Source organism: Syzygium oleosum, unplaced genomic scaffold (genome assembly GCF_021117445.2).
Source record: "Syzygium oleosum isolate NSW1041296 unplaced genomic scaffold, Sole_v2.1 Sole_v2.38, whole genome shotgun sequence".
NCBI classification, from domain to species: Eukaryota; Viridiplantae; Streptophyta; class Magnoliopsida; order Myrtales; family Myrtaceae; genus Syzygium; species Syzygium oleosum.
Genome location: NW_026607522.1, coordinates 463,330 through 476,476, shown reverse-complemented (window position 1 = coordinate 476,476; position 13,147 = coordinate 463,330). Strand labels below are relative to the sequence as shown.

At 40.5% G+C, this 13,147-nt stretch overlaps 1 pseudogene; it reads right to left on the bottom strand.

The window, feature by feature from the left end:
* Positions 1-2,418: 2,418 nt before the first annotated feature.
* LOC130134685 (DNA topoisomerase 2-like) lies at positions 2,419-10,834 on the bottom strand (annotated as a pseudogene).
* Between the last annotated feature and the right edge of the window lie 2,313 nt (positions 10,835-13,147).

Genomic DNA, 13,147 nt, shown 5'->3' with positions numbered 1-13,147 from the left:
TGATCGGGCCACACAAATCAGAATGAATCAACTCAAGCGGCTTTTTCGCTCGATAAGTCGCCTCCTTCGGAAAGCTAGTTCTGGAATGCTTGCCAATAACACACCCTTCACATAATTGATCGGGATGATCAATATGTGGTAAGCCATAAACCATCTTCTTGCGAGAAAGCAAATTGAGTCCTCCAAAATTGAGATGGCCAAACCTCAAATGCCACAACCATGAAGGATCATCTACGCACGTCTTTAGACATCGAGACATCTCACTCTTTATATTAAGAATAAACATCCTGTTCTTCGACATCTTCACATTTGCAATCAATTTATTATTCCGATCTCTCAACATAAGATTAAGATCTCTCATATGAACAGTATAACCTTTCTCCAGAAGTTGTCCCAAACTCAAGATATTGCTTGACATTTTTGGAACATAATAAACATTAGTAATAAACTGACGTGCACCATTTTTTAAGCGAATCAAAATTGTACCTTTCCCTTCAACAAGAATTTTAGAGTTATCACCGAATGAGACATTCCCTTTAATTGTCTCATCTAACTCGGCAAACATCTCTTTTCTCCCACACATGTGATTACTTGCGCCGGTATCCAAATACCGCGTATCGCTTTGACCTTCTTCATCTTCTTTGAATGCCAATAAGAGAACTTGATCATCATTATTTACCAAGTTCGCCTTTTCGTCTGGTCTACTACTTTTTTTATTCCAGCAGTTAGAAGCATAATGGCCAAGTTTATTGCAATGATAACATCGGATTTTAGATTTATCATACCATTGGCTTGTCGAGTTCTTTCCTCTTCCACGAACACCTCTTTGGTACTGGTATCCTCCATCACTTCGAGCAGGATCTCCTCTGCTTCGTCCGCGACCTCTTCCTCGAAAGTGACCTCGGCCACGACCTCGATCACGATCTTGATTTGTCCCGCGATTTTGTACGGGATCTCTTCTTTGCTCCTTTTCATCTCGTATGGTCAACTGCGTTTGGAGAACTTCCTCCACCGGTTCAATCTTTTTCTTTCTAAACCTTTCTTCATGGGCTTGTAATGAACCCATAAGTTCATCGACCGTCATGGCATCCAAGTCTTTGGATTCTTCGATTGCAACCGCAATATAATCATACTTCTTGTTTAAGGACCGAAGTATTTTCTCAACAACACGAACATCAGAAACTTCTTCTCCGTTTCTTTTCATCTGATTAACAATTGCCAAAATTCTCGTGAAATAATTAGCAATCGATTCAGATTCTTTCATACGAATTACCTCGAATTTGCCTCTCAAGATTTGAAGGCGAATCTTCTGAACTTTCTGAACTCCTTGATGTGTGTTTTGAAGAATCTCCCATGCCTCTTTAGCAGTAGTGGCGTTCGAAACTTTTTCGAACATGGAATCATCTAACGCTTGATAGATGATCGACAGGGCATATTGATCTTTCGTTCGAGCCTTCTCCAAGGCATTCCTCTGATTCTGGTTCAACGTGGCTTCATCCTCTGGCTCATCATAGCCAGTGTTAATAAATTCCCACACACCGTAGGCGCCGAGTAAAGCTTTCATTCTAACAGCCCAGTTACCATAATTTTCTTTGGTAAGACGAGGGTATTGAAGAGGAAGCTGATTGTTCGTTGAGGCCATGATCACGAACCGTAAGCTCCGATACCAATTTGTTGAGCGTCAGAGGAGCGGTAACAATATTGATTTGATGAAAGGAATTTTTGAAGGTGAAACAATCGCAATTCGTGTCTTTCTATTGCATGTCTCAATTACAAGAGAAATAGACTATATATAGACCATAGTTTGATTCGAAATAGGAAACCTCTTTCTAAGAAACCTATTCTAATTAGAAAATCTAATTGACTTAGGAAACTTTCCTAAAATATAACTAGAAACAATATCTCACAATATCTATCAAAATATGGAAATACGAACAGACTCAAAAAGGAAACAAGTACTAACAAATTTGGTTTAATTTCTAACAGAATCGAACTGTCCCCAGGAATCCAACATGAACCGTTCACGATACTGCAAGTAACCATCGTTGTATGGTGAAGAACCATTGTTTCTTATCACGTTTCCCTCCCCGCTTCGCGGCCAATCCGGACTCATTTTTGTAGCATTCTACCGATTGACTCTGGTTCTCAGTTCTTTTCCATCGTTTGGAGTTTCATGGTTATTATTCATGCTTTTACATGCTGCAATATAATATGAAGCTCGTAATTCATGAATGTCCGTCAAATGTTTGACAAAACGGAACATTTTGATAATCTGATTCGATTGGTTCATCTTATTTTTTCTTTCAACCATGATCTGAACAGACTCGACACCGAAAAAAAAAAGCAACCTAACCCGACCTTGGCCATGGCCACAAACACAATATAATAGAAAGAAGATGAGAATAGTAGACTTCCGAGTTACAAAAAAAATTCTAGGAATCTCCGTGACAATTGATACATTGACACTCGAGAAAGCTCTACTTGCTGCTCTAGAGGCAGCTCTAGAGTAGCAAGATCTTTCAAACACACATTCTTTGTGGTTGAAATACAAATTCTTTTTTCAAGGCTGCGGCCTCCTTAGCAAGCTTATGTGTATCAGCACAGAATTTCCGAGTTTCTCGAGCGCCGATATATCAATTGTCATGGAGACAAATACTCGCAATCAGTGGCCTCTTTGTTCTCTTCTTTTTCTTCTGAATCATATGTTGACCCAGCCGCCGCTGTTTCAATTGTTTATCTCCTTCCTAAAGGGAGCAAAAAAGCCTTTCGCTTGCAGCTCTTGGAATACATCTGCCAAAGAAAAAGCCTTTCCATTGCTCACAATGAACTCCCCACGGATAAAGCCGTGAATAAATCTGACCCTATTCTCCAATATTCGAAGGATTAATGCCAAGTTTTCCAGCAAAATTTCTGCAAGCGAGAAACAGATAAGTACTACTCATAATATGCTATTTGCAACCAAGTCACATATGAAAAGCCCAACAGCACAAGCAGATGACTGAAACCATTTCCTCGCTTTCACTGAGATTACCTTTCTTTTCTCATAATACTCGAGCCTTTGGCGGAAAAACTCCACTAGAACTGCAGAAAGAGAGATGATAAATTTAAAATGAGACATGGACTAGAATTCCACGTATGAGTGATAATCCCACTAAAATACAGTTGATCGTGAGCTAAGCATCAAAATTAGCATACTTTGTTCAGGGCAGTCATATTTCTCAATCACTCCGTTTGAGTCGAACGGGTGTATGTTACTCATGCTAATTGTTGAGGTCAGCTTAAATTTCTTCAGCAAACCCTCTTGCTTTGCTATCATCATGTTCTCCTCTAACAACCTAACTTCAAATTGTACAGTTACATCGTTATTGTACTGCACACATTCCTGCAATTGGCAATTACCTTTTAGCAACAATGTTCAAAGACAAGAAGTGATATACAAGGTTGGGTTGCTTGAGAGCTCATGACCTTGACAAAAGGATCCTTTGTTTTATCTCTCTCCAGTTAATAATGATTCCAAAAACTCCCTGTATACCTGATGAGTCCATCGATGTATTGGAAGCTCCGTGATCCTCAGTATGGTATCATCGACTTCCTCGATTATTCCATAAACAGGGTAGCTGACACTTGTTTTCTCGATGGCCCCTCTAAATGCACGATACCAAGGATCCATGGGCTCTATCATTTCACCATTCGACAAACGTCTCAAGTTGGCAATAATATCTCTTGAATTGCGGTTGCGGATGTAAGAACTCCATCCAGTTCCAATTCCTTCGCTACCATTGACGAGAACCAGAGGTAAGACAGGCATGTACCTGCATTACATGACCAGTATTAGTTAACGCTTCCGCATTGGGTAAAATGAATAACAAGTTGGTCCTATTGCGAAAGCGTACCTGCATTACATGGCCAGAAAAAATCAATGACGTCAATTAAAAGGCCTGTAATGGGGGAGCCATCATGATCCTGCAAATGCACATCCAGAAAGCAATATATGCTTATTTACAATACTATGAGGAGCGTCAACAGCAGTGGCACATGCTTGACAAAGAAATGATAAAAAACAAAAGCTATATAAGTGCGAAACCTGGTCCATCATTATCATCAAATGACCATATCTTAAAGATTTGACACTGCCATAATCCTCATTTTGCTCCAACCCAAGAATCTTCATTATGCATTGTATATCTCTGTTTTTCATAAATCTGATTAGGGTGGGCTTCTCTCACATTGAGTAATTTAAGTCTCAAAGGAAACACACCATAATGATCTCAATCGACAACAGAAAGCCCAGCCATCTGCATCAACTCAGTTTGGTTAGCCAACTCTTTGAGAGTGTTCAGCCACGAATTTAAGAAGCTTTCCATGTCACACATCCAAAAGGTACCAGCACTTACTGCAAGGGCCTTTGCTGAATCCCCTTCTGTCAACATCAGTTTGCACTTATGAGAGTTTCTACCTCCAGCCTCAAAAGCATCCTCAAGCTTGGGAATCCCATAGAGGTTCTCTCACTTCGACCCATAAGCTATCTTTAGGTCTTTGCTCTGCTCGAAATTTTCCGGTGAGAGGAGTGACTGAACAATTACAGACTCTACCACTGCATTATAGCAAGTATAAACAAAAGTCCCCTAATAATCAATCGATCAATTTCATTAAATTCACTAAAGAGTGTCCAACCTTTCTGTAGGAACTTGTCACACTCCAATCCGAAGCTGCTAAGAGGAAGTGTCAAAGTTTCCTTGGTTTGAGAGTCAAATGCAGGATTGTCAATGAGGGCGTTGACAAAAACCTATAAATGACTCTCGTGGGGCTTTGAAATTGGTATTCTCACACTTATCACAACACTCAAAACATGGTTGGCAATCTGATTGGTCATATAATCCACTTGTGTCCCTCCCTTAATAGTAGCTATTCCATTCACCAAGCTGACCTGTTTTAGAATTCACAATGTTAAATTCGTTCGGCAGTACTAGACCAGATCGCTCCCTCCTCCCAAGGTTCTCTCCTTTCTTTGATGAAAAAGCTGTGTAATTGACTTGGCTGGGTGGGTGTCTCCGAAAGACAGCGAAGATCGAGCTGTACAGGAAAAGGGTTCCTGTTAAAACATTTGCTGAGAGCGTAAATATGCCTATGAAAATAGACCAGAACAAGCGCTCAGCAAATGTTTTAACAGAAACGTACAGCTCGATCTTCGCTGTCTTTCCAAGACACCCACGCAGCCAAGTCAATTACACAGCTTTTTCATCAAAGCAACCACATCATCTTCAGGGCGGGTCATGTTAAACTTTGCCAAGTCTGGTTTGATGGAGACCTTGGTCCGGTTTTCGCCCGCCTCCTCGCTGTTAGAAATTAAACCAAATTTGTTAGTACTTGTTTCCTTTTTGAGTTTGTTCGTATTTCCATATTTTGATAGATATTGTGAGATATTGTTTCTAGTTATATTTTAGGAAAGTTTCCTAAGTCAATTAGATTTCCTAATTAGAATAGGTTTCCTAGAAAGAGGTTTCCTATTTCGAATCAAACTATGGTCTATATATAGTCTATTTCTCTTGTAATTGAGACATGCAATAGAAAGACGCGAATTGCGATTGTTTCACCTTCAAAAATTCCTTTCATCAAATCAATATTGTTGCCGCGCCTCTGACGCTCAACAAATTGGTATCAGAGCTTACGGTTCGTGATCATGGCCTCAACGAACAATCAGCTTCCTCTTCAATACCCTCGTCTTACCAAAGAAAATTATGGTAACTGGGCTGTTAGAATGAAAGCTCTACTCGGCGCCTATGGTGTGTGGGAATTTGTTAACACTGGCTATGATGAGCCAGAGGATGAAGCCACGTTGAACCAGAATCAGAGGAATGCCTTGGAGAAGACTCGAACAAAAGATCAATATGCCCTGTCGATCATCTATCAAGCGTTAGATGATTCCATGTTCGAAAAAGTTTCGAACGCCACTACCGCTAAAGAGGCATGGGAGATTCTTCAAAACACACATCAAGGAGTTCAGAAAGTTCAGAAGATTCGCCTTCAAATCTTGAGAGGCGAATTCGAGGTAATTCGTATGAAAGAATCTGAATCGATTGCTGATTATTTCACGAGAATTTTGGCAATTGTTAATCAGATGAAAAGAAACGGAGAAGAAGTTTCCGATGTTCGTGTTGTTGAGAAAATACTTCGGTCCTTAGACAATAAGTATGATTATATTGCGGTTGCAATAGAAGAATCCAAAGACTTGGATGCCATGACGGTCGATGAACTTATGGGTTCATTACAAGCCCATGAAGAAAGGTTTAGAAAGAAAAAGATTAAACCGGTGGAGGAAGTTCTCCAAACGCAGTTGACCATACGAGATGAAAAGGAGCAAAGAAGAGATCCCGTACAAAATCGCGGGACAAATCAAGATCGTGATCGAGGTCGTGGCCGAGGTCACTTTCGAGGAAGAGGTCGCGGACGAAGCAGACGAAATCCTGCTCGAAGTGATGGAGGATACCAGTACCAAAGAGGTGTTCGTGGAAGAGGAAAGAACTCGACAAGCCAATGGTATGATAAATCTAAAATCCGATGTTATCATTGCAATAAACTTGGCCATTATGCTTCTAACTGCTGGAATAAAAAAAGTAGCAGACCAGACGAAAAGGCGAACTTGGTAAATAATGATAATCAAGTTCTCTTATTGGCATTCAAAGAAGATGAAGAAGGTCAAAGCGATACGCGGTATTTGGATACCGGCGCAAGTAATCACATGTGTGGGAGAAAGGAGATGTTTGCCGAGTTAGATGAGACAATTAAAGGGAATGTCTCATTCGGTGATAACTCTAAAATTCTTGTTGAAGGGAAAGGTACAATTTTGATTCGCTTAAAGAATGGTGCATGTCAGTTTATTACTAATGTTTATTATGTTCCAAAAATGTCAAGCAATATCTTGAGTTTGGGACAACTTCTGGAGAAAGGTTATACTGTTCATATGAGAGATCTTAATCTTATGTTGAGAGATCGAAATAATAAATTGATTGCAAATGTGAAGATGTCGAAGAACAGGATGTTTATTCTTAATATAAAGAGTGAGATGTCTCGATGTCTAAAGACGTGCGTAGATGATCCTTCATGGTTGTGGCATTTGAGGTTTGGCCATCTCAATTTTGGCGGACTTAATTTGCTTTCTCGCAAGAAGATGGTTTATGGCTTACCACATATTGATCATCCCGATCAATTATGTGAAGGGTGTGTTATCGGCAAGCATTCCAGAACTAGCTTTCCGAAGGAGGCGACTTATCGAGCGAAGAAGCCGCTTGAGTTGATTCATTCTGATTTGTGTGGCCCGATCAATCCTCACTCATATGGTAATCATCGATATTTTGTTACTTTTATTGATGATTTTACTCGGAAAACTTGGGTGTATTTTTTGAAAGAAAAGACAAAAGTGTTTGATATTTTCAAACAATTCAAGAACCTGGCTGAAAAGGAAAGCGGCTATTTTATCAAGGCTTTGAGGACTGATCGTGGTGGAGAATTCACCTAAGCCATATTCAACAAATTCTGTGAAAATCATGGTATTCGGCATTTCTTGACGGCCCTGTATTCTCCTCAACAAAACGGTGTGGCTGAACGGAAAAATAGAACCATTCTTGATATGGTTCGAAGCATGTTGAAGAGCAAAAATTTGTCCAAGGAACTTTGGGCAGAAGCTGTTTCGTGTGCCGTCTATCTTCAAAATAGATGTCCAACATATGGACTTGAAGGCGTAACTCCACAAGAGGCATGGATCGGGAGAACACCAAGTGTTTCGCACTTGAGAATTTTTGGGAGCATTGCATATGCTCATGTCCCGGATAAAAAAAGATCGAAACTTGAAGACAAGAGCAAAAAGCTCATCTTTATCGGGTATGACTCATCATCCAAAGCCTATCGATTATTTGACCCTAACACTTTGAAAGTGTATGTAAGTAGAGATGTCAAGTTCGATGAAGATGGAATGTGGGAAGAAAATCTAAAAGAAGAAGCGAATGTTCGTGATGATTCCGATCAAACAGAGTTGAAAGATCAACGTTCACCTTCTTCTCCAACATCTTATTCAAGTTCATCAACACCATCCTCTTCAAAAAGTGTCGATGAACCGCTAGTGCCAAGATCAAGAAGATTGTCTGAAATTTACGAAGCTACCGAAGAGATTCATCTTATATGTCTTCTTGCAGATTATGAACCACTTGCTTATGATGATGCAGCCAAAGAAGAAAAGTGGAGGAAAGCCATGAACGAAGAAATTGAAGCCATCGAGAAAAATCAAACATGGGAGCTTGCTAATCTTCCGAAGGACAAGAAATCAATTGGTGTTAAATGGGTGTGCAAGGCCAAGAAGAATGAGAAAGGTGAAGTAACAAGGTACAAAGCTAGATTAGTAGCGAAAGGGTACAAGCAAAAAGCCGAAATCGACTATGATGAAGTTTTTGCTCCTGTCATCCGCATGAAAACGATTAGATTGATTATTTCCATTGCTGCTCAAAATAATTGGCGGATTTATCAAATGGATGTCAAATCAGCATTCTTGAATGGCATCCTTGAAGAAGAAATTTATGTTGAACAACCCGAGGGGTTTGTTATGAAAGGTTGTGAAGACAAAGTGCTAAGGTTGAAAAAAGCTCTATATGGGCTTAAACAAGCACCGAGAGCATGGAATTCCAGAATTGATGCATATTTCAAGGCGAATGGATTCTCTCAATGTCCATACGAGCATGCACTCTATTTGAAGCAAGAAAAATGTGATATTCTACTCGCCTATTTATATGTTGATGATCTTGTTTTTATAGGAAATAATTCGGCGATGATTGATGCTTTTAAGGCATCGATGGTGAAAGAATTTGAGATGACCGATAATGGTCTCATGAATTATTTCCTTGGTATCGAAGTGAAGCAAAGTGCCGATGGGATTTTTATTTCCCAAAAAGGATATGCAGAAAATATCCTTGAAAAATTCAACATGAAGAACTGTATGCCAGTCAATACACCAATGGAGTGTGGAACCAAACTTTCGAAGTTTGATGATGGTGCCGATGTTGATTCGACATATTATAGAAGCTTGATTGGGAGTTTGAGATACTTGACATGCACGAGACCGGATATTATGTATAGTGTTGGAATTGTTAGTCGATACATGAAGAAGCCGAAATCATCTCATCTTAAAGCTGCAAAGAGAATACTTCGGTACATCAAAGGTACTATTTCTCATGGTTTACACTATTATTGCTCTGAATCTTTCAAACTTAGAGCTTATTCAGATAGTGATTATGGTGGAGATATCGACGATCGAAAAAGCACCACGGGATTTGTATTTTTCTTGTGCGACACTGCTTTCACGTGGTCATCAAAAAAGCAATCAAGTGTTACTCTGTCGACATGTGAAACTGAATATGTAGCTGCATCTTCATGCGTTTGTCATGCAATATGATTGAGAAGACTACTCAAAGATATTCTTATGGAGCAGAAGAAAGCAACGGAGATTTTTGTTGATAATATTTCTGCTATTGCTTTGGCGAAAAATCCTGTTTTTCATGAACGAAGTAAACATATCGATGTTCGATATCACTTCATCCGAAAACAGATTAAAGAGAATGAAGTTGAAGTATTGCATGTGAAGACCGGAGATCAAGTAGCAAATATTTTTACTAAACCTCTCAAGATCGATGCTTTTCGAAAGTTCAAGAGCCTGCTTGGAGCGATAGATGGAAGAGAATTTGGTTTAGGGGGGAGTGTTAGAAATTAAACCAAATTTGTTAGTACTTGTTTCCTTTTTGAGTTTGTTCGTATTTCCATATCTTGATAGATATTGTGAGATATTGTTTCTAGTTATATTTTAGGAAAGTTTCCTAAGTCAATTAGATTTCCTAATTAAAATAGGTTTCATAGAAAGAGGTTTCCTATTTCGAATCAAACTATGGTCTATATATAGTCTATTTCTCTTGTAATTGAGACATGCAATAGAAAGACGCGAATTGCAATTGTTTCACCTTCAAAAATTCCTTTCATCAAATCAATATTGTTGCCGCGCCTCTGTCGCTCAACACTCGCATGCCTTAATATCAGGTGGACCTTTCAATCTCGATTTTTGCTGAGAAAAACCTTTAAATCAGTGGAACAGATCAGTATGGGAGTTCAACCAAATCAATCCCGCTAACCCCATGAAAATGGCGAGAACATTCCACTGAAAGCCAAAATGGGTGCTTTTGCTATCCTAAAAGAGTAGCAAAAACCTTGAGCAGAAGCTACTATATGACCTTCTAAAGAAAACAGCACCATCCTGACCAAACAGGGGCAGCTGAACTCCAATAAAGAAGAAGGCAACTTAAACCGAGAGCCAAACGACAACAGCTGCTAACGAAGCACGTCGCTGCCTAAAGCCCTTGCTGTAGTTGAAGCCCCAACTAGCTACTATTGGAGACGAACTGTCAACCCAACAAACCCAACATTCATTCTCTCTGGTTTGGAGAGATTTTTCCAGCATGATCTCCCAAAAATGAGTTTTTAGCTCGTACTTCAGGCCATTACCGCCACCGGTCAGCAAACGCCCGAAAATCAACTCCAGCACGCCATCCCCGTTGTTCACAGCTGATCATATTCTTCTCCGCGTCGACTCACGCCGCTTGTGGTCGGCGGCGTTGACGAGGATCTCCGGGGACGTAAGCTATGGCGCGGTGCACCATCTCGTCGTTCTCGTACAACCAGAGCGTCTGGCGGCGCTTCTTGACGGAGCCGATGTAGGTGTCAGGGCGGACCTGAGAATTTCTTCTGGTGGGTCTCCTCGATGGTCTTTACCCTTCAGCATTGGGAGCGCCCGAAGGGCCATGCGGACATGAAGCTTTTGAAAACTAATGAAAGGGTAGTTGGTTCTTTCACGGTGCCCTCGACTGCCGAGTATCTCGCCGGAGATGCGATCCCGGCGAGCACGAGGGTAGCGGGGGGAAGCCACCGGAGAAAGGCATTGCCGTTTAGGTAGAGGGACTAGAAGTCGACGAGGCCGGAGTGGTCGGGGACATCGCCGGAAGATGGAGCTTGTCCTGGAGGCTGAGGAGTTGGCCGAGCCGGTTCAAGCTCAAGGACCCGAGGACGAGCTCGGGGATACACGGCAGTACATGAAGAGAGAGCTTTCATCTGGGTCATTTCAGACAAGCTAAGCTCGTGCTCTCCTCCTCCTCCTCTTCTTCTTCTTCTTCTTCTCTCTTCGCCATGCCCACCCCTCGCTCGCTACCTCACAGCCTGCAGTGTGAAACCTCCATAGAAGTTGCGGTTGCAGTTGAAGTTGCAGAGAAGAACAGGATTTAAGGTGGGGGTGAGGAAGAGAGATGCGGAAAACAGCCACTTCAGATAGACGGGAGAGATTTGCGAATCAACCTCCCTCCTGCTTCCCCCAAAAATCAGCTATTATTTACCCTGTCAGGAGAGCCGGAGGAGAAGATTTGCGAATCACCCTCTTCTTTTTGGTCGTTTTTCAATTGATCGGCGAATAGTAAATGTCAAATCCAACAGGCTTTCACAATATTTCACATGTCATGTAAGAACGTGAGGCCTACCACCGAAAAATCCCAAATGCATATACCTATCAAAAATCTCAAAATGATAATTTTAAATTAATATATTTATAATAAATTTATTTTTATTAAATTAAATTAATATCACGAAAAATTATGAAATAGTACTTTCTATAACAGGCGAAAGATAAAATTCCAAACTGGTACACTCGCCAACTGATACGTATTATCCAACTCAAAAATTTGATAGGACAGAAAGTAAAATTATCACATGTGTATCGGTTTGGATTTTTCATGATAAAAAAATTAGTTTAAAGTAAATTTGCTATAAATATACAAGTTTGGAGTATTTTTGTGATATTGACCCAAAAGAAAATATCTAATTTTAACTCAAGTCTAAATTCTATCCAAAACTTTCTTTTGTCCCATAAATATCTAAGTCTACTCTAAACTTTTTCTTTTACTTTCTATAAAACCATCCACATTTAATATATCTCTGTTAACCCTATGTTCTATATTTCTTGTCGATAATCAAGGAATGAAAAACTTGTGAACACGGGCTGTTAGAGCTAAGGGTAAGCATGGAGGACCCTTGAACCGGACTGAACCAGCAGTTTTTGGGCGGTACATTAAAGCAGGACAAGCTTTAAACCCACGATTTTTTTTGCTTGGCTGTGTGATTTGCACGCAGAGGAGGGAGAGAGAGAGAGAGAGACAGCTCACAACTATTGAGCTAATTCCGGTTAACAAGAGTCGAAGGATATCCACGGCGAAGCCCCGGTGCCGGCCCAGCCGGGTATAGAATTGTCGTACAAGCTGCCTCTATCTAAATGTTGCGGAGCCAAAGATTCCTCGCAAGGATGCTGGCGCTGCTATTCCCTAGAGCAAGTTTTGAAATAGCCTCGGCTGCTCTTATCACGAGACCATTCACAGACTGTGAACTATAGAGCCTGCCCTGTGCCCCTTAAAACTACTGAGTTGTCGATGCGCTCTAAAGAAGACCAGATTCAAACCATTTTGAGCAGGCTAAATAGCCCTTGACCAGAATCTAGTGCTTCAAACTCAATCTGAGAGGAGAAGATAGAAGTTTTGAACATTTCCGATTGAAAGAAGACACAAATACCCGTATAACACTTACCTTGATTGCATCTAATATCTGGAACAACTTCGAAAGAAGGATCAGCAATGCGAACAACATTTACCTTCGCAAAAAGCGATCTCCAAGCACATGCACTGTCTCCTCGACTTCATGCCGGTGAAACTTCTCAGGTTTGCCCGGGTCTCCCGAAGGCGGGGCTTGCCTATGTTTCACCAAACTCTTTTCGACTTCCACTTTGGCCGGGGCTTCAGCCGTTTTTTGGCCGTGGCAATAGAACCGGCCTTTATCTTACCGCACTTATGTAGGTATATTCATGGAAAATTGGAAAGTGAGACGAACTCCTATTTTTCCTTAATATAAAGAAGGTATTTCAATATGCGTTTTGAAATTAGTCCTTCAAGGATGTTAAAAACTTTATTATGAGGAAAGCACGCCACGTTTCACAAAAGATACGTAATTTTTGGCCTTTTAATTATACTTTTTGAATTATCTATAACTTGTGTTCTTTTGAAATTCATCTTGGATTCTTGAA